The sequence below is a fragment of the Apodemus sylvaticus genome, chromosome 14, assembly GCF_947179515.1.
Source record: "Apodemus sylvaticus chromosome 14, mApoSyl1.1, whole genome shotgun sequence".
In the NCBI taxonomy this organism is placed as follows: domain Eukaryota; kingdom Metazoa; phylum Chordata; class Mammalia; order Rodentia; family Muridae; genus Apodemus; species Apodemus sylvaticus.
In genome coordinates this window covers 71,884,433-71,908,784 of record NC_067485.1, presented here as the reverse complement: position 1 = coordinate 71,908,784, position 24,352 = coordinate 71,884,433, and the positions used below count along the sequence as shown (strand labels likewise).

Sequence of the window (24,352 nt, the reverse complement as noted above, 5' to 3'; positions counted from 1 at the left end):
ACAAAAGAACACACATGGTATGCACTCACTGAAGTATATATTAGTCCAAAAGCTCAAAATAAACAAGTTATAATTCACAGACCACAGGAATCTCAAGAAGGGAGACTGAAGTGGGGGTGCTTTGGTTCCTCTGAGAAAGGGAACAAAACACTCACAGGAGCAATAAAAGAGACAAAGTGTGGAGCAGAGACTGAAGGAAAGGCCAAGCAGAGATTGCCCTACCTGGGGATTCATCCTATAAACCGTCACCAAACCCTGACACTATAATGAATGACAAGAAGTACATACCAAAATGTTCGTGTCATGGTTGTCTCTGGGGGGCCCTGTCAGAGAGGAGGGGGTATAAGGGTAATGAGGGGTTGGAAGGTGGGAATGGGTCCGGTGGAGGGGCATATACTTGGAGGAAGGGGTTAGGGGTTTTCCGGGACGGGGCAAACTGGGAAAAGTTTTAGCATTTGAAATGTAAATGAAGATTATATTCAATAAAAAAATTAATTGCTAACCATTGTTTAGTATGGCTACATGTGCCTAATGTGTACACATGTGCTGCTTCCAGGTGACTATGAATATTTTATTAAGAGAGAATGTCCTCCTTGACCTCTACTAAACTGTAGTTCATTTCCTGTCTCATCTGCCACATAGCTGGTTCTGGGCGGGTCCTTTCTGCTTCCTTTAATGTGTAAAACCGATGAGTTCTGGTGAGAGGTGACAGTGGCATTCCTTCAAACACATGGAAATGGCTCACCACAACCCTTGCACCTCAACCACTGATGTCACACTCCTTTGGATCTATGCACAATGTTTCTAACAGCTACCATTAGTTTTTGAAGCTTTAGATCATGTAGAAATCTAAAGCATTAGTTTCTCTTCATTTTTTCCCCTTGCACTGGTTTCCCCTTGCACCAAAAGGTTTCATGAGACAGGGTATCCTAGAGTACAGGCTGTCCTCACCATTTTTGAGTAGACAAAAAGATTATTTCAACTGCTGAACCTCCTGCCTCCACTTTCATACATTTTATAATTACCATGGGTTCATCTTTATGAGACATTCCTGACATTCACTTTGTCTGATATCTGTCAGAATACCCTGAAGGACTCTTCTCAGTCTGGGCACAGGTAGCTTGATCATGTTTACATGTGTCCTGTGTCTCTGTGTTCTGCCAATTCCCCCTTCAAACTTCAATCTCAATTCAACAATAATAAAGTGTGGGGACTCATAAACACTAGAGGTTTGCTGCAGAGCCGAACATGTGGCCTTGATACACTGATCTCATAGTATTTCTTGACCATCTGGTACAGTTAGAGTTAGAAAGCATCCCTGGTACACAATCTTTTAGTTACTTGTTATTGCTTTGCTAACATCCAGATGTACAAGCAATCAATTTCTGTTGTTTATAAGGACAAAGACAAGGCCTGTGTTTGAATGCAGAATGGCCTAAAGGGCCAGGATATGGAAGCATCTACTACATCAGTTGTTCATAGTTTTCTGGCTGACAGGTGTTTTCTTGCTCATTTGGAACATATCAGCTGGCTGTCTCTAGATCCAGAGCTTTGGTGAGAAGTCTCAGGCCTGAGGGGAACATGGGACCGAAGGTGTCATCCTCTCAGGCCCACATATATTTTTCTCATGCCTAGGGGCACCATGGAAAACAGTATTTGGTCACAACTACTAATATTGTCAGGAATTACCATCTTAAGCATCCATCAGTCTGAGTTCAAAGAAAGGTAAATAGAATACATTGATTGTAGACATGAATTATGACAAACTTATCATAAAGGCTGATGTCCAAGCAAAATCAAGACACTGTCCAACTACTTGTCAGTGAATATCAGAGTCCATAAACAAGGAAGGGTAAATCTCTGGACCCTATTGTCATCCTTTTTTTTTGTTTGTTTTTTTGTTTTTTTGGCTTGTTTGAGACAGGGTTTCTCTGTGAAGCCCTGGCTGTCCTGGAACTCACTCTCAAGACCAGGCTGGCCCCAAACTCAGATATCTGCCTGCCTCTGCCTCCCAAGAACTGGGATTAAAGGCATGCACTGCCATTGCCCGGCGCCTATTGTCATTCTTAGGATTTATTCTCTGCTTATTAATGAGGGAAGAGTTCTGGTTAATGTTTGGATGTCAAAAGTTCCACAGAGAAACCAGCATTTGGACACTGTTCCAAACAGGTGGTACCATTTGGGGAAAATTATGGCCCTTGGGGGCCTAGTAGGAAGAAGTGGGTCACTGGGCGACATTGGGGAGAGTCATTTGAGTAAACCAGATTCACTAGTGCCCCAATGACCAAGACCAGCCTTCCTGTAATTGGAGACAGAAAGAGAGGAAAACCAGTGGGCTGTGCCCAGCCTCCACAGTTCTGTTTCTTGCTCTGATCTCACAAGGAACCATTATGACAACTGATAGATACCTGTCCACTTACAGCTCTGATTGAGGCTGCCTTGTATCCTTGCAGGTACAGAAGCTGTTGGTTGGTTGGAAACCAAGTGGAGTGTGAACATGCTGAGATTATGCTTGGACTTTCAAGAGCTGTTGGACCCTGACATAGTATCTCTTCACTTTGGTGACTTGATTTGCACTTTTTAGTTTTGGATTTTGTATTTACTGGCTTAATTTGTGTGTTTACATTTCCATGTTTTTTCTTATCTTCCATTTTAATTTTCATTAATTCTTAACTTATGTTTTCTATGTTAGAATATTTTAAAAGATTTATTATTATATCTAAGTACACAGTAACTGTCTTCAGACACACCAGAAGAGGGCGTCAGATCTCATTACAGGTGGTTGTGATCTACCATGTGGTTGCTGGGGTTTGAACTCAGGTCCTTTGGAAGAGCAGTCAATGCTCTTGACTGCTGAGCCATCTCTCCAGCCCAGAATATTTTATTGCCTTCATTTCATGTGTATGATTGTTTTGCCTCCATGTATATCTAAGTACCACGTCCCAGGTGACTTCTGTGGAGGTCAGAATAAGGAGTCAGATTTCCTGGATCAAAAGTGACAGGTAGTTGTGAGCCTCTTACCCCATCCCTAGAATTAAAACAATATATTCAAATAGTATAACTGGGTTGTTTAAGCAAACAAATTCTCACTAGAACTGCCTGTAGTTCCACTTCCAGAGAATCTGATTCCCTCTTCTGACCTGAAAGGTCATATTAATAAAATTATAAAGAAAGATTTGTATCACTATTTCAAATGTTGTATAGCAACTCTGAGTGTGTTCTATGGGAGTTCTTAGAGGCCACAGGTGGAGCATCTCCTAGAGCTGTAGTTAGGGTAATTGTGGGCCACCTGTCACTTGTTGGAAGATAGAGGCCTGTACTAATGCTCCCAAATATCTGCATGTCAGCTGTGGGCCAGAGGTCTTCACCACAGTTTTGATCTGTTTCACCAGCTCCCTTCTCATGGCTGCTTCTTCAGGACAAGGGGCCATGAAGTTATAAAAGTCAATTATCAACTCGTAAAGTCCCTGGATGTCTTCCCTGGCTGTACATGGCTCTTCCAAGGCCCCGGGCCACCTGGGCCCAGGCTCACCTATTCCACTCAGTGTGGCTGCACAGCTGCCTAAGGCGGGTAGTCCAGGCCTGAAGTGCTGGCCTTGTTCAACCCTTTCCGCTGGCACGGGTGACACTGGTGGTGCAGTGGGAAGCCAACATGTGTGGGGCCGAGTGGGCCTGGACACCCATGGGCAGGGCCATGAGGGAAGCTGAAGAAGGTGCAGCTGCTGTGGACATGGCTGAGCGAGGTGCTGCTGGAGGACTGTAACAAGCAGACCAGACTCTCCTCCCCAACTGTGCCTTGTATGATTAGGAAGAAGACAGTGACAGCGATGCGGACTTGTGCAGGAGCCATGTGCTATCCACCGCGGACCCGAGTGTGGTCAGCAGTGCATGGGGCAGTGCAGCAGGTCCATGCTCTGGTGTTGGGGACCAGGCGGCGGGGCACTGGCCCCAGGCCTCTGCTGCGGGTGCTTCAACCCCTCACATCTGCCGGCCTCCCTTTCCCCCTCTGCTCTCCCCTCTCCAGTTCTCTGGGCACAGCCACCAAGTTCAGCACTGGAAGTAGCACAGGAGGCCAAAGCCGCCCAGCCCATGCCCTGAGAGGTCTCCAAAATCTGCATCCACAGGGCATTGGTCAGCCCCTTCTGCTCTGGCTGGATCCATCCCCTGCGCTGCCTGTGGCACCCAGACCCATTGTGCCCTGTGCCAGCCATGAGGATGGACCTCCCTGGGCTATACTCCAGTGAGCAGAGATGGGCGTGGGTGGGTGAAAACTTAATTTTTCTATCAATTTGGGCCGCCATTTGAACCTAACTACTGCCATCTCCAGGAAGCACTGTGAGGATATTGTATGTATCTAATTTTGTATATTTCTTTGGAAATATTGCATATCTTTGATGATTTATATGCCTTCTTTTAACACAACAAAATGAAATCATGCCAAGATGTTTGTAGATAACTGGAAATTAAAAACCAACACAAAACAGGTGTTCAAAATCTTAACAAAAAATTCAATTCATACTTTGAAAGTATATTTTCAAGAGAAATGGGCTTTCATTTGATCAAAGGACTTTTCCATTTTATAACTTACATGGCATAAAGCACTGGTAAGAACAACATTTCAAATTTGTTTTCCTTGATTCTGATTCTAATTATCCTCTTATAACTGAAATACTTTGCTTAACCACTGGAAGCTTAACAACCTACCCTGCTTGCCATGAACTCAGTAATGCTTTCAGTATAAATTAGCTATCCTAGAAACCTTGAACAAATCTGAGAAATGAACCAGAAATCAAATCATCCCTGTTGTTATGGTTCCTTACAACACAGGGTGCTTTATTCTGGATTATAATGGGGGTCAAATGCAAGAACAATCTGGCCCTGTCAATAAGAACAAGAATGGGGCTAGACATTTTATATAACTAGACTTGATAATATATATTCATCTCATAACATTATTTGAGAAACTAATAGTAATTTTTGAATCTTCATAAAAGTATGGCAAATTAGAACTTCGTTCAAATTCAAGAGTATGCCACATATTCTGTATTTGCCTGTAAAGAATGGAAAATGCTTTACCAAATGTTTGCAACATTTCTGACAGAAGTGTTCCTCGGATGCTTTTCTTGAGAGACATTATACACAGAAAGTGGATATTTTGGCAACACATATAACAGTATAAAAATAATTATTCCACATCTCCATATGCCATGGGAAGGAAAGCTTATTTCAGGTGAGTAAGAGCACAGAAGTATAGACACTTGCAGCAGAGTTTTAAATTTTTGGCCCTCTACAACATGAACATTAATTGTGAACTGATGATGATGGCAAAGAAAGACAGGAGAGCATCTCCCCAACAGACAGCAAGTCATGGGAATAATTTATGGAAGTCCCAATACTATGAATCACTAGGAAACACATCACTTGTGTACTATTTTTGTCCATATATCTAATAATGTAGAACCATGAGTAGCATGCAGGTTTTTCTTTCCAAACTAATGGTTTTGATATGGTGAAGATTTATTTGATGCATACATGTTTATGACAAATATGTGCTTAAAAAATAGTAAGAATGCTATAAAAATGCTATTCTAGGATGCTATAGTAATGCTTAGAATGCTATAGTAAGGATGGCACTTCTTTAGTCTGCCTAATTAATTTATCTTCCCTTGTAATATCCAGGGTATCTTGTGATGATTCAAGGAATATCATTCCTCAGGTTTCACTTAACATCAACATCTCAATTCCCGATAACAAAGGACTTTGAATACTTTTAAGTGCTTCTTTGCCTTTCAAGGTTCCTCTGTTGTGAATTTGTTTAGCTATGTGCCACCTATTTAATTAGGTTATTTGGGATTTTGAAGATTAATTTGTCAAGTTCTTCATATATTTTGTATATTAGCCTCCAGTAGGATGTAGAGTTAGTGAAGAATTTTCCCAATTTGTAGGTTGCTGATTTGTGCTAATGATGTCATCTTTTGCCTTACAGAACCTTTTCAGTTTCATGAGGTCCATTTATCAAATGTTGATCTTAGAACCTAAGCCATTGGTGTTCTGTTCTGGAATTTTCCCCCTGTGCCAATGAGTTTGAGGCTCTTTTCCACTTTCTCTTAGGCTCAGTGTGTCTGATTTGATGTTGAGGACCTTGATCCACTTGCACTAGAGCTTTTTGCAAGGTGATAAATATGGATATATATTTGGACTCCTACATACAGACTAGTAGTTAGACCAGCACATTTTATTGTAGATATTTTCTTTTTTCCACTGTATGTTTTTTTGTTTGTTTGCTTATCAAAGATCAAGTGTCCATAAGTCTATGCGTTTTCTTCTGGGTCTTCAATTAGATTCCGTTGATTGATTTCTCTGTACCTGTAACAATACCATGAGGTTAATATCACTATTTTTTTCAGCAAAGTTTAAATCAAAGTGACCATGAGATTTTACCTCATTCTAATCAGGATGGCTAAGATTAACAGTTCAAGTGACAGCATATGCTGGGAAGGATGTAGAGAAAGAGGAACACTTGTCCATTGCTGGTGGGATTGCAAACTGGCACAACTACTCTGGAAATCAATCTGGTGATTCCTCAGAAAACAGGAAGTAGCTCCACCTGATGACCCAGCTATACCACCCTTGGCAATGTACCCAAAGGACTCCCCACCATACCACGAGGGCACATACTCTACTGTGTTCAAAGCAGACTTATTTGTAATAGTCAGAGGCTATAAAAAACAGATGCCCCTCAACCAAAGAATGGATTCAGAAAATATTGTTCATTTACACATTTGAATACTATTCAGTTAATACAAATGAGGACATCATGAATTTGCATGCAAATGAATGGAACTAGAAAATATGCTGTATGAGGTAACTTGGACCCAAAAGGACATGCATACTATCCATAAGTGGATATTAGCCAAAAAGTACAGATTCAACCAAGTTAAACCATGATATGAACAAACTGCAAGAAAAAATATGGCATGATAATCCCATCAGATACTGAAAAAGCCTTTCACAAAATACAACATTCCTTCATTTAAAAAGTATTAGGAATATCAGGGATACATTGCACATAGCTAAACATTCTCAAAGAAATATACAATAACTCAGTAGCCAACATCAGGCTAAAGGGAGAGAAACTTAAAGCAATTAGACGAAAATCAGTGACATGAAAAAGCTGCTCACTCTTTCCTTACCAATTCAATATAGTACTTCAAGTACAAGCCATAACAAATAAGACAATTAAAGGAGATCAATGCAATTAACAACAGGAAAGGAAAAAGTCAAAGTATTCCTATTTCTGGATAATATGATTCTAAACATAATTGACCCCCAAAATTCTACCAGAGAACACCCCCTGTGGACAAACACCTTCAGCAAATTAGATGGATACAGCATAAACTCAAAGCAATCAGTAGTCTTCCTTTATACAATGAGTAAATGGGCCAAGAAAAAAAAATTAAGAAACACACCCTTTGTGCTAGCCACAAAAATATAAAATATCTTGATGTAACTCTAATAAAGCAAGTTAAATATCAGTATGGCAAGAAATTCAAGTGCCTGTAGAAAGAAATGGAAGAAGGTATCAGAAGATAAAAGAATCTCCCATGCTAATGGATAGGTAATTTTAATGTTGTGAAAATGGATAATTTACCAAGCAGTCTTCAGGTTCAATGCAATTCTCATCAAAAATCCCATTTTTATGGAACTTGAAAGAGCAAATCTCAACTCCATGTGGAAAATAATAAATTCAGGATAGACAACACAATCCTGAAAAATAAAGTAACTTCAGGAGAAATCACTATCTCTGACCTCAAACTGTGCTGCAGAGCAATAAGGTTAAAACTGCCTGGCGTTGGTATAGAAACAAAAGCGTGGCTACATGGTATCTAATCAAAGACTTAGAAAAAAATGCACAAACCTATGGAGACTTGATTTCTGATAATGATGCCAAAATCATAAAATGAAATATATTATGCGTCTTTCACTAATGGTACTGGTCTAAATGGAGGTCTACATGTTCAAAAATCAAAATACATCCATAATAATCACCATGCACAAAACTCAAGTCCAAGTGGATCAAGAACCACAAGATAAATCTGGATATGCCAAATGTCATAGTAGAAAAAGTAGGAAATAACCTTGAAAGTATTGACACAGGGGACAATTTCTTACACAGAACACCAGTGGCTCATGCTCTAACATCAAAAATTGATAAACGGGATCGCATGAAACTACAAAGCTCTTTTAAGGCAAGGTAAACTGACACTAGGACAAATGGCAGGCTACAGATTCAGAAAGATTTTCACCAAACTTAATCTGACAGAAGGCTAATATTGAAAATTTGTAAAGGACTCAAGAAGTTAAACCCCAACAATACAAGTACTAAAATTTAAAACAATGGGATACAGAGCTAATGAGATTGTCATTAGAGGAATCTCAAATGATCAAGCAGCACTTACAGAAATGTTTAGCATTTTAGACATCAGGGAAAAGCAAATGCAAACAACTCTGAGATTCCATCTTACATCTGTCAGAATGGCTGAGGTAAAAAGTATTCAAGAGCTAGCACATGCTGGCAAGGATGTGGAGCAAGAGTAACATTTCTCCATTGCAGGTGGGATTGCAAACTGGTACAACCACTCTGGAAACCAGTTTGGTAGTTTGTCCAAAACTGGGAATACCTCAAGACCCAAATTTACTGCTTCTAGTCATATACCCAAACATGTTTCAGCATTCCACAAAGACATTTGCTCGGCTGTATTCATGCCAATTTTATTTGAAATAAATAAGTGTAGGGAGGCCCAGGTGCTGTCTGTTTAAGTTCTTTGGTTGATAGTTCAGTCTCTGAGATCCCCAAAAGTCTACCTTAGTTGAATTATTGGTATTACTATCCCCTTATGGGCTACAATCATTCTTCCTATTCTTTCTGAAGAGGCCCCAAGATCTTCAGAGACTGGATAGAACCTAGGTGTTCCTCAACTTAAGAATGGACAAAAAAATATGTGGTAATTAAACAATGAAATACTATTCAGACATGAAAAACAAATACATTTTAAATTTTTCAGGGATAGATGGTTCTTGAGAATATCATCCTGAGTGAGGTACCCAGTTGCAAATGTATATGAACAGTATGTATACACTCATAATTGAATATTAGCCATAAAATGAAGGACACTCATGCTGCATTCCACAAATCCAAAGAGGCTAGACAGAAGGAGGGCACAAACAAGGATGCTTGAGACTCACTTGGAAGGAAGAATGGAGTAGTGGTGGAAGGTAGATGGAAGGAGGGAACATTGTGGGAGAGCATAATTGAAGGAGAGAGGGGGTTGGTGTGTTGAGGAATGTGGAGGGGGATGGGGGGTGTCAGGATTGCTATAAGAATTACTGTAAAATGCAAATTACTGGGTAGTGGGAAGGTAGGATGGATCTCCAGGAGAGACAAAGAAATGGGATAGGGGAAGAGCCCAAAAACAGTGGGGGTGCCCTTAGCAGTGACTCAAACATTTAGGATATAGAGTCTTAGGAGGCTGCCTCCTGTGGCCAGGCAGGATCTCCAGTCTGGCAATAGGGACACCAACCAACACACAAAACTTCTGAGAGAAAACTTGTCCTTTTTCCAAGAAGTAGAGGGACTGTGGATAGAGCAGAGATTGAGAGAACAGCCAACCAATAACCAGCCCAACTGGAAATGCATCTCATTTACAAGCACCACACCCTGACACTATTAATGATACTCTGTTATGCTTGCAGGCTAGAATCTAGCATGGCTGTGCATTATACGGCTCCAACAGCCAACTGACACACACAGATGCCCACAGCCAATTAGTGAAAGGAGCTTGGGGCCTCTTCAGAAAGAATAGGAAGTATTAAGAGGATAGTAATATCAACAATTCAACTAATGTGGACCTTTGGGGATCTCAGAGACTGAACCATGAACCAAAGAACTTAAACACACAGGACCTGGGCCTCCCTACACATATGTAGCAGATGTGCAGCTTGGTCTTTTTGTAGGTCCTAAACAACTGGAGTGGGGTCTATTCCAAAACGTGAGTTCTATACTTGGGATCTGTTCATCTAGCTGGGCTGCCTTCTCTGACCCCAGTGGAAAAGGAAGTACATAGCCCTGCAGAGCCTTGAAGAGCTGCTGGGAGATAGGGCGTGGACGAGGGACTGGAGTTGCCACAGCACAGTCCCACAGACTAGGTTGTGACACACCAGCAAGGCATGTTCTCAGTCTGGAAGTCTGTCAGGGTTAGAGTCTTGGCAGACTAAGTCTGGTGAGGGCTTGACCCACAGATGGCTCCTCCTCTCTACAGCCTCGTGGGAGTGAAGGGTGTCCGGAGTTCACTGGGACCTCTCATAAGGGTGCTCATTCAGCTCGCAGAGTTCTGCCCTTTGCCTTGTCACCTCCCATTGCCTTATGTCCCAGTTCCATTCCCTCTGATCTTGATTTCACCACAGTGGGGCCTAGCATGCAACCCTGGCTCACACCCCCTCATATTGCCAAGATCCTCCACATCAGTGGCCAAGCTGACTGCTCAGGGGTGGGCTGCGGTGACTCCCCTAGGGATAAACTTCACAACAGTCCCCAGGGTCACTGGCTCACACAGGACTTCCCTCAGCCACCCACGTTCCCTCCAAAAGATAATGAATAGTTGTTTGCTGGGTATGGTCGCTCATGCCTTGTCCATACTCAGGAGGCCGAGGCAGATGGATCATAAGTTTGAAGCTAGCGTCAGCTAATTAGTGAGAGTCTGTCTCAAAAATTCCAAGAACCAAACAAAATACTAATATAAGGTTGTTGTACTAAGCCTCGACGTTCCGGGGTGTTTGGTACACAGGGTTACTGGGGTGGTGGGCTGTGACTAGATGCTCTGCTGATTTCTATTTGACTTCTCTCTTGCTTCTTCTTGCTTTTTGTCTCAGTCTGGATGTCCTGCCACGCCCCTCTCGCCTTAAAAATAGACCTGTGCAGGGTCCCTCTCTCTAACCTCATGAAAGGCATTATCTCTGATCCTGCATTCAGAGAGGAAGTGTCTTGGCAGGTGCAAGGCAGGGAAGGGGCTGCGGGTTGTCAGCACACCAGGGCCCAGGGTGTTTATTCTCACCCTCTCCCACTCCTTGAGGCCCATCTCTGAGCCCTCTCTGGGTCACCTGCTATTTGTACTAAGTTGGAAACCTGGTCCGCATGCAGTTATCCTGTTTCCCACCAGAGCCTCGCACAGTCAGCCCATCAGTAAGACAGCACACATGATTCCATGCTCTGGAATTTAAACAGCTGTTACCACCTCTTTTTAAACATTGTGTTTTGCAAGTAGCCAGTCCATATTTCAATTTCAGTCTCTCTGTTCTTTCTAGCTTTTTATCACACACCAGAGATTTCTTTGCAAACACAACTACATCTCTGGCGCATCTTTGACAGGCTGGATTCTTCAGTCAACTACCTCCATGGCTCTTGGAGACCACAGAGGACAGAGGCAGGTCCTTACTGTGCAAACTCAGGTCCGCAGCACACACTATCACCAATTTCCTCGTTTGTCAATGTGTCTCCTTAGCAGCCTCAAGCTACAATATTGGGGGTTGGGTGTGAGGAATTAAACCATCCTTCAGTCATTCTTTGCTGTGCACACTGCCAGCAGTCTGCTCTACCCATGGGAAGCTTGGCTTTGAGCCTGTGGCAACAGAGTGGGCAGGGGCTGCATGAGTAACTGGGCCTCTTGCAGATGTTCACTGCCTGCCACAGTGAACAGGGCGCTCCCTGAGTAACGCTGTGTCCAGTGAGGAGCAGGACTAGACTCCACCTATAGTTTGAGGATTGCTGCAACTACTTTTACTCCAGTCAGGATCAAACAAACTCTCTGTGGCCCAGATATGCGACTGAGAAATGGTGGCTCACTGTTTTGTGAGCCCTTACTGTGTGTGAAGGTGTCTGATAAGTCAGGATCGAGGTGCTCTAGTTAGGGTTTTATCAGGCTGAAGCAAGTAAGCACACCTGAGAATAGGAACCTCTGTTGGGAAAAATGCCTCTACCAGATGGCCCACTAGGCGAGTCTGTGAGGCGCTTTCTTGATTGATGATTGATGTGGCAGTCTTGGTTCCAGAGGTTTCAGTTCATCAGGACAGGGAGGGGCTCAAGTCTTGGTGGTCAGAAGTAGGAAGGGCGAGTAACAAAGAAAGGAGAGAAGGGAGCGGAGGGAAGGAGTCAACACTGTGGGCTTTCCTCCTTGCCCCGCCCCTTTTCCCTCTGGCTCCCAGGCTGGAATAGAGCTGCCCACCACATTCAGGGACAGACTCCCCACCTTAGTCCTCTGTGGAAACGCCCTCATGTACACATCTAGAGTGCTTCCTTTGCTAACCTGATCAGCAATTTTCAGTCCAATTAAGTTAACAGTATTAACCATCACAGCAAGGCCAGCTCAGACTAGTACCAAAATACTGACCCCACCTCAAGCCAGAACTCAAAGCCTGGGCTTGCTTTCCCAGCACCTGCAGAGCAGTGGCTCATGACTGTCGGGAACTACAGTACCTGGGGATCCAGCGCCCTCTTCTGGCTTCCACTCACATTGCATGCACGTGGTTCTCAGACACACAGAGGCAAACACACAAACATTAAAATAAAATTGTTTTCGAAAGCCAAGGCAATAATTAACACCAAGAAAAAAATCTGTAGAAGAAATGGGAAGTTGACATTTCCCCAGGCACAGCACAAACAGCGAGCGCTTGCTTAATCTAAGAGTGGGACGCACCCTGTTGGGAAGACCGGAAGGAGGTCAGGGAGGGGTGAGAGTAAAAACACCAGGTTCTCACATGCCTGCAGAGAAAACAAACAGGCAATATTATTACAGTGTCAACCCAGGAGAAAAACAAAGCAATGTCAACAACCCGCTGACCAGTGCAGCTCAATTATATACAATTATATGTATATAATTTTATATGTGCATATGTATATAAAATCCTGTGCATATGCATATTTGTACACATAAATGTATACATATATATATCATATACATATACATGTTCACATATACATATACATAAGGGAGGTGTGGTGTCTCACTCCTGCAATCTCACTATCATTTTGGAAGCAGAGGGAGGAGGCTCCTACAAGCTCAAGGCCAGCTTAGCCAGGGCAACATCAAAGAGACCCAGCTGTACTATGATGTCAGCCCCAGCTTGTTAAGAGCAGCAGCAGCAGAGGATTCCAGCCTCTGCCACGTCCCCTACATCCTATAAGCTGTGGACTGCCTCCCTCTTCTACCAGGCCATGTGTTTTAAAAGATCCCCTAAAAGGAGCTACACCTGTATGTAGAGCAGGCATCAAGGGCCTCAGGCTCATTGTCTGACACACACCATGCCCCAAGCTTCTGTAGGCAAAAGCCCTCCTCTCACTCGCCAGTTGGATGCCCTTGGTTTCAGGTCCCCCTCCACAGTCTCTGACAGACTTAAGTCCTTCACATACATGGCCGGCCACCTCCTCTGGCCTTACTATCTAACTCCTACCTGTTCTTCTGTCTCCAGTACTAAGAGCCTCAGAACCTTCTGGAAAAAACCAGTGTCTATTCCAATCACTTCCTCTTCACCCTGCTGGCAAGAAGGGATTCCCTTTGGAGGGATATGGGGCAGCTGAACCCGCATGTGACCCTGGACAGATCCAATGCCTTGTTGGTCACATGCACTGTGATCTTGCAGGGAAGAGAATGACATACGACAGGCATGAACACATGGGTGATTCCTGCGAACAGGACAAACCAGCACGCATCGTAGATCAGGAAGGCACGGTGAGGGCTGGCCAGATGGCTCAAGGGATAGAGGTGCTTGCCATCCGAGTCTATCCACTGAGTTTAATACCTGGACCCACCTGGTAGAGAGACCCAACCCCTGGCTGTGCTCTGCCTACACATGAGCAGAGCCTGTGTGCACACACACATCTACATAAACAAAAATGCCTTAAAACAAGTAACAGATAAAACACACACACACAAAGGGTAGGAAGGGGTTGGCTTGATTGAATAATCCCCGATATAGCAGGGAAACTGAGTCCACAGCACAGGGCTAACCAGGAACAGCTCAGCCCCCTTGATGAGGAGGAGGCTCAATTTCTACCCACAAGAGCAGAGCAGGGAGCTGGCCCACCTGTGGGAGGCTCCTGGCTACACCAGCATCCACAGGGCCTTCTCTATGAGCTTCCTTCCAGCCTTCCCCCAGTGGTGGATCTACCTCCTTGTGGGACAGAATGGGCGCCCTGGGGCTTGCTTTATTTTAAGTGTCAATTTTGCTCTTCCCACCACCAGGGAACTTGTGGTTTCCAAGTTGCGGAGACTGGCAAAGTATGGGGAGAGATGTGTCCATCTCTGGCTGTCCCTCCCCTGCTGGGATGACTCCCCAGAACACACAGCAAAACCCCAACTCTCTCCGAGGCATTCAAGCCTTTCCTCTGTCCTCTCTCCCACAGCCCCTGTCCCCACCATCTTCAGCTAAGTAAGTTAGGCCAATTCTGTCCTAGAAGTGTCTTGAATCTCAGACTGGAGTATCTTCTGTAACTACAGACTCCCAACAACACAGGTCCTGTTCTTTGGGGGGTAAGGGGAAAGGCAGCGGAGGGGGAGGAGGGAGAGGGAGAAGAGGAAAGGGAGGAGGAAGAGGAGGGAGAGGGAGGAGGGGGAAGGGGAGGGGAGGAGGAAGAGGGAGAGGGAGGAGGAGGAAAGGGAGGGGAGCAGCTTGCCAATTGACTGCTGTTACATTTCTAGGCTCTGGAAGTCTGACACATCCATAAAACAGTGATTTGACCAGTGTGGTGGCGCATGCCTGTAAACCCAGCACAGGAGGATTGCTTTTAAGTTAGAAGTTAGCTTGAGATACTGTAAGAGTCTCTTGGAAGACCCCCACTCAATAAGGCCACAGAGACCGGAATCGCTGCAATCTTCAAGAGGTTTATTGTTCCAGTGTACATGCAGGCATGAGGAGACTCTGAGCTCACAAAGCACACCCTTTTTTGAGCATTTTGGCGGGGAGTTCTGAGGTCACCTGAGTTGGACGACTGTGATTGGTTACCCTGGGCAACATTTAAAATTATTAGTCAACTCGAATGGGGAGGTTGTCTCTGCATTTGGCCTGGTCCTGCTCACCTTGAGGTATTTGTGGTATTTCAGGGCATTGTCTTTTTTGTAGTCACTTCCCTCTCTGGCCTCACCCTAGGCAGGGTGCTTCCCTTTAGGCCTTTTCCATACCTATCCTCCCCAGGAAATCCAGGGCAGAATGCAAAGTTTCTGTCCAGCTGTGAGCCCCAGTTCTTAGTCGTGGGGAGCTGGCCTGCTGTTTCTGGCAGGGTTCTCAGAATACATAGGGAGTTCCAGACCAGCCTGGGCTACAGAGTGAGACCCTATCTAAAATAAAACCAAACCAGGCTGGGCAGTGGTGGCACAGCCTTTAATCCCAATACTTGGGAGGCAGAGGCAGGCAGATTTCTGAGTTTAAGGACAGCCTGGTCTACAGAGTGAGTTCCAGGACAGCCAGGGCTATACAGAGAAACCCTGACTTGGGGAAAAAATAAAATAAAATAAAGCCAAACCAAAACCCAAGCAACATGCCCACAGCAATGTGAATATTGTCTTGCTCACTGATTGTGTGAGAAAGAAAGGAACATGACAGGATACATCCAGTGTCCAATGGAATTGGGTGAGAGGGAGCGATGTGGACACGCCCTCAGCGCTCCTGTGCATGTGTGTGCATGTGCATGTGCTCTCTCTCTCTCTCTCTCTCTCTCTCTCTCTCTCTCTCTCTCTCTCTCTCTCACACACACACACACACACACACACACACAGTCCCACCACCATCCTGCATGTCTGTGGCCCATGCTGAGTGCAGCAGGACAGGGACCAGGCTTGCTGAAGCCTCAGGTAGAACACCGCCCACCTCTGTTCTTGCTGTTGTGTGGTCTTGACTGCACAGGGGCTGCACAGTGGACTGGCCATCCATGGATGCAAACAAGGGTTGGACACTCTACAGAGCCTGGGCAGGGGGAGGCAGGAAGGAGCCTGAATCTAGTGGGGATCTTCATGAGAAATCACCCTATGGCAGACAGTACAGGGTTCAGAGAGGGATTGGGAGCTACCAGGATGCACAGCACATGCAGAACCCATCCACAAACCAGACCTCACTTTTTCATGAGGATCCCATCTGGTCACATAGCTAAGGACCTGGTCATCTCTAGGTCGTCCCAGCTCTTGGATTTGAGGGTATAGGACAGAGCTGTGTGTTACATGTGCTGCACAGTGAAATGGCCTAGGAGAAGTGTCCAGGGCTAGAGAGCCAGGTTCTGAAGGAATAGAGGGGACAGAGCTGCAAACCTCCCAAGGAGGCAGGTTAGAGGTTCACCAGGCACAGTGACTGGCTTAGAGGCAGAGAAGCCGGTACACAGCAGCTTCTGGGGCAATCTATGCACTGAGATGGAAAGAGCGACCTCCCAGCTTTCCTCCCATATCAGGAGGTCACAGAGCAGAGCCAGGTTCAGGACCCCTATGGGTATGGGGCAGGATGAGGGTCGTAGAGCTGGTCCCATCTGCCACCACCTTGAGCAGCTACCTGAATGTTCCCCAACTGGGCCAAGTCCCCAGCCATTCATCTTGCCCAGCTGTGTCTCTCCCTTCTGCCAGAAAAACCTGGCACCACTAAGGAGCAGCTGAGACACAGGGTTCCACTGTCTGCTTAGGTCCTGACTCAGTGGAGGTCACCATGGGTGGTGAAGTGCAGCTTTGGAGCTATGGAATTTTATGGTTAGTTCTGTGGTACCCGGTCACATCACAGTTAAGTAGTGAAAGGTTTTGTGTGTGCATTTGTGTCTCTTTGTGTACATGCCTAGGTGTGTCTGATTCCCTGGATTTATCTGTACCTGGTGCATGCACATATGTGTACATGTGTTTATAGTTCCAGTCAGAAGGGCAAAGACCAAGTGTTACCTCAAAAAACCTGGAGCAGAATCAGTTCCCTGTAGTTATAAAGGAGGTATGAAGCATTCACACATGCATGCACACATATGCACATATGCTTGTGCAAACTCATGTGTTCCTTGCAGTCATGAGGGCACTCTGCATACAGGCCTGTCCATACACAGTCACACATGTATGTATACATACATGCAAGCTTATGTTCTCTAGTCTGGGGAATTAAGGCACTTGTAGAGCCCAGATCAGCTAAGCCCCGAGTCTGAGGAATAAGCAACAAGGCCTGAATTGTGTGAGTGTGCACACATGTGTGTGCATGTATGTGTGTAAAGATGTGTGAGCGTGTGCATGTATATGTGTGTAAAGGTGAGAGAGTGTGCATGTGTGTGTGTTTTATATGTGTGGGCATACACTATGCACATATACATGGTTCATGTGTGTGTGGAGGCTGAGGTTAATGTGAAGAACTATCCCCCATCCATAGCCACCTTATTCATTGAGGCAGGATCTCCCAATCAAACCCAGAGCTCACTGATGTGGCTAGTCTTGCTAGCTGGGACCTGTCACCTTCTGAGGTTGGAATTAGAGGTCACCACACTGACCTAATATTTATGCATGATTTGGGGATCCAAACCCCAGATTGTGAACTACAACTCTGGCTCTCAGGCTTGCATGACAAATCCTTTAACCACTTGGCTGTTTCCCAAGCTTGACTTAGTTTGTTTAAAAGTATTTCAATGTAGCCAGCTTTTCTGATCAGAGCGTGCACCTGGCTGGGCCCTGGTTTGCGGGTGGCCCTGCTCTGAGCTGGTGAGACCCTTCAGTCACTGCCTCAACAGTTCACTGTAGAAACTGCAGAATCGGGAACTGCAAGGAAGAGACTCGCAACCCTTAGCTCTAGTGCTCACTTGCTCCTGGCTTTCCCCTGCAGCACATGCCAGACACCGGGCTGCACTGGGTCAGATGTGCTGATGCACTGGGGGTGGGGGGTGGGGTTAGGCGGGCACATGTGTCCTGCCTCTTCTGCTTCATACAGCCTCACTTGGGCAACATGGCTTCAAAGATACTTTGTAATTTTTTGTGTGATATGTCTGTCTATGTGCATGGGAGAGCAGGTGCCCAAAGAGGCCAGAGGCAGTGGATCCCCTGGAATTGGAGTTATAGGCTGTTGGGAGCATACAAAATGGATGCTGGGAACCAACTGGGTCCCCTGGAAGTCCTCTTAACTGCTGACTCAGCTTCCCAGCATCCTCCAAGATGCCCCTAGTGGCTCCATAGCACTCTGCCTTCAGATTATATTCTTTCTTTCTTTTTCTTTTTTCCTTCCTTTCTTTTTTTCCTGTTATTTCGTAGGTTTTTTTTTTTAAAGATTTATTTTATGCATGTGAGTACATTGTATTTGTCTTCAGACACACCATCAGCAGGCAACAGATCCCATTACAGATGGTTGTGAGCCACCATGTGGTTTCTGGGAATTGAACTCAGGACCTCTGGAAGAGCAGTCAGTGCTCTTAACCGCTGAGCCATCTGTCCAGCCTGGGTCATCTGCTTTTTTTTCTTTCTTTCTTTTTTTTTTTTGGGTTACAAAAGCCCTTTCATAAAGCCATTTTTAAACAAACCAAACCAAAAGGTTTACAAAAGAAAAGAAAAAGATACAGAAAAAGAATAACTTGCTTATGTCCCCAAGAGAAGAAAAAAATAAAGGGGACAGTACCAACATGCGCAACAATAAAGGGTTCTTTTCCTTATTTCTTAATACAAAATACAAGCAAAGGATACACATACTTAAAACAAAGTTCAGGAGCAGATAGCAGTCCTGGAAATCCTTCAATCGGAACAAGGCAGGAGTTTGTTGTTGCTGTTGTTTATGCAAATGCGTACATACCAGGATATGTAAATGTAGGAAATGAAGTATCACATCAGACCATCACATGAGTCTACCAATGCACATTGCATCTATAATTCATGAACGTGGTCAACAAAATCATGTTCATTTCAACTCAGTTTCATTTAAATTAAAAAAAAAAACCTTTAAATAAAGTGGTTACATTCAAACTTTAGCTTCCTTAGTACCATGCTGCAGATTTCAGCACTGCTAAGGTATTGCAAGAATGCCCAACCCTCTGTTGTCTAACCATGTATCAAGCCACACTGCAGTATGAAGAAAAGGATGCCAGGCTCTTAGCCATGGCCTAAGACAGTTTAGGCTAGCTTCCTGACCCTTTCTGCTCAGAACATGAAAGATTGAAGACTAAAATGGAGGAAGACTGGGAATTTTTAGAACTGGCAAATTAAGTCTAAAAGGTGAATGAAGACAAACTGATTGTGGCAGCTGGGCAACCTGGCAAAGTCTTATGCCTTGCAGGAATGAAGCATAAAAGGTTTGCTGCAATATGTTCATGGTACACGGACTATGTAGAGCTCTTATTTACAAATCTTGTAACAAATACTTCCAGAGGAAAAGGAAATAAATTCACTAACTTCCAGAATGACAAAGGTTTAATTGCCAGACATTTACAAACACACACTCACACATACCCACATCACACTTCAGGGTTTTATACATGTTATTTTTAGGGCATAACTGAGTACTATACTTCCCAACCCTCCATAAAAAGCAAAATCCAACCAAACAAAAAAACCCCAAACCAACCAATTAAACAAAAACAACACCCCCCCAAATCAATTTACCCTCTCCCATGATCTAGAAAACCCCCCTCTCCCAATATACAAAGTATCCACCCAACTGTGATGCTCTACAGTCACGGAGCATGCTCAGATGTCACCAGGTCATTCTGCATTGGCATGGTAACAGGTAGGCATATGGGATCCTCCTAGTGGTTAGCACAATCACACCACTGTGAATTAGGCTTTGAACAAAAGTATAATCTATGGATTTGATATTCAGAATTCAGAATCATGTATTTTCTTTTCTAAGACAAAGGGAAAAGGAGGTTCAAATAGCAACATGGCTATTGACAGTTTGACATCGCACTACAAAAACAAAACACCTTCCCCATCTTCAAGTAACTCAGCAGCTTCCTCCAGAGAGAAAATGACAATATTCTACCCTAAGAGCGACCAGTGGCTTTAACTTCCCCTCCCCTTTGGCTTGTTCCTGACCTCCATCTGCACACCGTGAAGTACTGAGCCTGCATTTCTTCCTACCCAGTCACAGGTGGGACTGTTTCTTGTGTAGCTTCTGGGGCTACTGGTAAAGAGAACTGTCCAAGCAGGCACTGATTCACAGCAGCAACAAAGCTTTGTTTTCTTTTATTCAAGTCTGGTCTGGCAGGGGCCCCTAAACCTGAGTTTTGTTTACACTATTTCCCTCTCTAACCTGCCACCTACATGTTCCTGGACATAAAAATAAAAAAAGTCCATTTTAAAAAGTGTCACCTATCATGGTGGCATTAATCCCAGCAGTGTGTGAGTGAGGGGTGGGAGAAAAAAGACTTTCAGAAAGACCACAAAGTGAAGCCAGGCCTCAAAAAAAGGTCAAGATCAGCTGAGTATATTCATCAAAAGTCCTTCTAGATCATAACCTCAAATTCCACTGATTTTTATGTGGAAGAAAATGCTATCTGAACTAGTACCATATATAAGCATTGAAGACAGGGGAAAAAAATCAGTTATTTTGAAAACAAAAAGCCATGAGTTTAAGATCAGTCAAGTATCAAGTTGAAGGCCAGCCTGGGGCACTCAAAATACTGGGGTTTCCGGTAAGGTCTAAGGACTCTCACTACCCTAGAAAAAGAAGCACTCATTCCACAACTTTCCCTTTGTAAGGTGGATATGGAGAGGGAGGTACTGAAAGCAGTTACGTGTTTCAGCAGATCTTTAAATAGACCCTTCGGGTCCTCTCTCCCAAACCCCATCAGCGGTGGAGGGCTAAAAGCAGCAGTAAGTCGCCACTGGGCAACATGGAGGCTACACAACATGGAGGGAGACATGGCTTTACCCAGGGCCCGGAGAACTAGAATGTAGTGTTAGCTGAACTGCTACATCTATTAAAGAGGTAAATCTAGCCGAGCTTCCAACAGACAAGCACCTTCTAATGAACATCCCATTCCGGAGCACTGCAAATCAAGACAGTTAATACACTGCCGCTTCACTGTAGGCACACTCGAAAGAAAAGGAAAGAAAAGGGAGAGGAAGGCATGGAGGTGCCAAGGGCCAGGCATTATGAACACACCCTCGTGCCATCATTACACCTAACTGCTGAGCACCTGTTTCCAGTTGAGTCACATTAAATGTCTTCCTGTTTGCATGCATGGGATTTGAAGGAAGACCAGAGTGTTATAAACCACTAAAAAAAGTGAAAATAAAGGTCACTTAGAGCCTGTGTGATCACTTGAGAATTAGAAAATATATCTTCAATCTAATGAGTTGGTTTTAAAAGGGATTCTAAACAAGTCCAATCAGACACACCTTTTACACAAGTAACCTAAAAGATAGTATTATTTCTCAATAGGTAGATAAAATCAGAGATGCTAGTGCAGATTATTAAAGACACTGTTAAAAAAAATTGAGGCTTAAGTTGAAAGAGACCCTACCCACAAATTTTCATGAAACATAACCTAAAAAAAGCCCAGATGTCACTAGGAATGTAAGACTGAGTTATAAACCCCTAAAAGGGAGAGATGCCTGGTGGAAATGGGAGTCTCTTCTTTCCTCAAGGGCGGGTTCCTGAGCAAGCACGCCCACCACAGCAGACAGAATCCTCTGTCATATCCACGACACAGATCACAGTGCTGCATCCCACTACAGACCACAGCAATCCAACTACTTATGTTCAAGTTTCTATTTTTGGCCATGTTAAAACTCTATCATTAGCAGTGCAGGGTTGAAATAACTCTCTGCCACTAGGTGCTTTATTTATTCATTTATTTATTTTAAAGCAGATCTAAAAATGTTCTTTAAAGTGTCTTAAAAACCAGAGTAAAAATATTTCTTAAATAACCCTTTGTCTTACGAACACCTATTAAGAAAATGACATCGTCTGAGACAAACATGTCACTTAAAAAACACAAAAGCAGAATACTGAGGAAGCAAATTTAGCTTAAGTGCAGAAAAATATACAGAAATTACTCCACTAAATCTTTAATTTAGTAGCATAATAGGACCCCTAATCTTTGCATCTGGTCTACTGGAGAATGAGACCTGAATGTGGAGGATCAAACCTATAGATGATCTGTCCTTGATGCTTTGCTAAGGTATCTAGACTGTTATCAATGGCACATAGGCACCCTAAAATACAGTTTGCTCATCCCATTGGGGCTCAGGCTCTTGCTTTAAAAAGAAACATGAATAGAAGGGAGGGGCCAGACCAACTAAGATGCAAACAAGCCCACAGTATGGAAGCAGAAGGAGGAGGAAGGTGTGAGGCTATGTCATTATCCTGTTACTATGAAGGAAAGATTTAAATATCAAAAGGAAACAACTGTTTCTATCCCCAAATAAAAATAGTATGGTTCATGGGTCCTCATTTCAATTATTTGTATTCATAAAGGATAAATCTCAATCTTTTGTATCTGAGCTTCACACTAACTCCAACTTTATTTGCTTAAAACTTTTAACATCATCAGCCTGCGAAAAAATGCACTGTGAGGTGTAGACTCATCTTGTCATTGAAATTCAAAGAAATCTCTTTTTAATTTTTGATCATTGGTAAAAACTTTACCCTAAAACAGGATGTATTTTAAAAACTTGAATCAATGAAAACATGAAAGAAATATGAAATTAAGACTGATTCTGGTGGCCCACTTTAAAAAAAAAAAAGATCATTATGAAGACAAAAGAACCAATGGCTCTGAATCTCTTTGAGAATAACAAATATACTAAGTTCCAGGAACACCATTCCCTCCACACCCAAGGAAATAATCTGAGTACTGAGTTAACAATCCAGAATTCATGTTCGCCTCCCGACTGCTGTGTCACTAGTACAAATTTAAGAGTCATGATTCTTTTTGACATTTACAGTTTAAACATATAAGCTCATGTTAAATAACAACTTGTCTGTCAAAAGTACAGGAAAAAAAAGAACAATTATTTAATTAAAACCTTTTTAGTTTTTTGTTTTTGATTACTGTTCAAGATGCTGTTCTTTAGCAAAAAGCCGTTTCCATAGCGTTCACCTCAAATCTTATTGCTTTGCAGCCATGGCATTCCTTCCCTCCATTAAAAACACAATCCAGTGATTAATTGACATGGCTTTTGTAGGGGGAGGGGATTGGCAAAGAAAAGACTGAGACAAAATGGCAACTTAAACACGTAAGCATACAATGGGTTTGAGAGAGAAGAGATAGATGATAGAGAGGAAAACATTATTCTAGACAAATGAAATAGCACTGAAAGCCCAGGAGTCGAGCCACAGCCCAAACCGTGTCCTACGGAGGTTTCCTTTTCTGTTTCTAATACAACCTCTCCCCAAATATCACTTTTAATCTTCCCCGGAAGCGGCTTCATCTTCAGAGCCTTCGTCCCCAGACTTCTCGAGTGGGGGGCTCGCAGACGTCTTCTTTTCTGGAGGGCTTTCTGCTTCCTCATCCTCTTCTTTGGGAGGAGTTTTCTCCTTCGATGTCTTTGATGCTGTGGGGCGACCCACTTTCCCTTTGCCTTTCTCTGGACTCGGTGTCACTGTAGCCTTTAGTCTGGGTTTGGGCATTTTCTTTTCTCTCAGGTTTGGACTTCTTAACCATCTTTTTGTTTTTCTTTTTTGAACTGCCATAATCACTATCATCGTCGTCTTCCATTAGGAAATCTTCATCGCTGCCAGAATCTTTCTCCTGGAATGGCGCCTCATCATCTTCTTCTGGCTCTTCCTCACTGCCAACATCTTCCAAGAGCATCTCTCTCTGCTTAGAAGCTGCTTTAGATGCTGCCTGCCGTTGCTGGTGTACATTTTTATGATCATCTTTTTCATCTTCACTGTCTTCTTTGTGTCTCTTGCTTTTCTTTTTTCTGGAGCCTGATCTTTCCTGAGTGCTTTCCTCCTGGGCGTCCATCTCTTCATTGCTGTCCAGGATGTCACAGGGCTCACCCACCCCGGAGAGAGCCTCCTCCGCAGGAACCTGGGACACTTCCAAGCCACAAAGAGATTTTACTTCCTGTTGAACAGCGTTGGCCACGGCTTTCTTGACCCGACCAGACCTGACCACCGCCGGATCCGAGTTGGCATAGTCCGCCACGGTCACTCGGCCCGAGCAGGCGTCGTGGGCCCGGAACTTGAGCCGCTTTCCTCTCTTGGGCATGATGACAGTGTCCGGACGAGGCCCACCTAGCTGGCCGGGGCCCCGGGCCATGTCTCTGCCCCGAGAGCCAGCTCCCGGAGCCCCCGGGTCATCTGCTTTTAAGCTACTCTGTGTAATGGGAACTGCAGGACTTATTTCATGCACCCCCTTTGCCCA

At 44.0% G+C, this 24,352-nt stretch overlaps 2 protein-coding genes and 1 pseudogene across 3 annotated transcripts in view; all 3 read right to left on the bottom strand.

Moving 5' to 3' along the window:
- Positions 1 to 24,352, bottom strand: part of LOC127665124 (uncharacterized) — a 565,077-nt gene that overhangs the window by 314,591 nt on the left and 226,134 nt on the right. The gene's annotated exons all lie outside the window — the stretch shown is intronic.
- The window catches only part of LOC127665123 (ankyrin repeat domain-containing protein 26-like), a 484,272-nt gene that overhangs the window by 295,698 nt on the left and 164,222 nt on the right, over positions 1 to 24,352 (bottom strand). The window lies entirely within an intron of this gene.
- LOC127665132 (nuclear ubiquitous casein and cyclin-dependent kinase substrate 1-like) lies at positions 18,667 to 24,266 on the bottom strand (annotated as a pseudogene).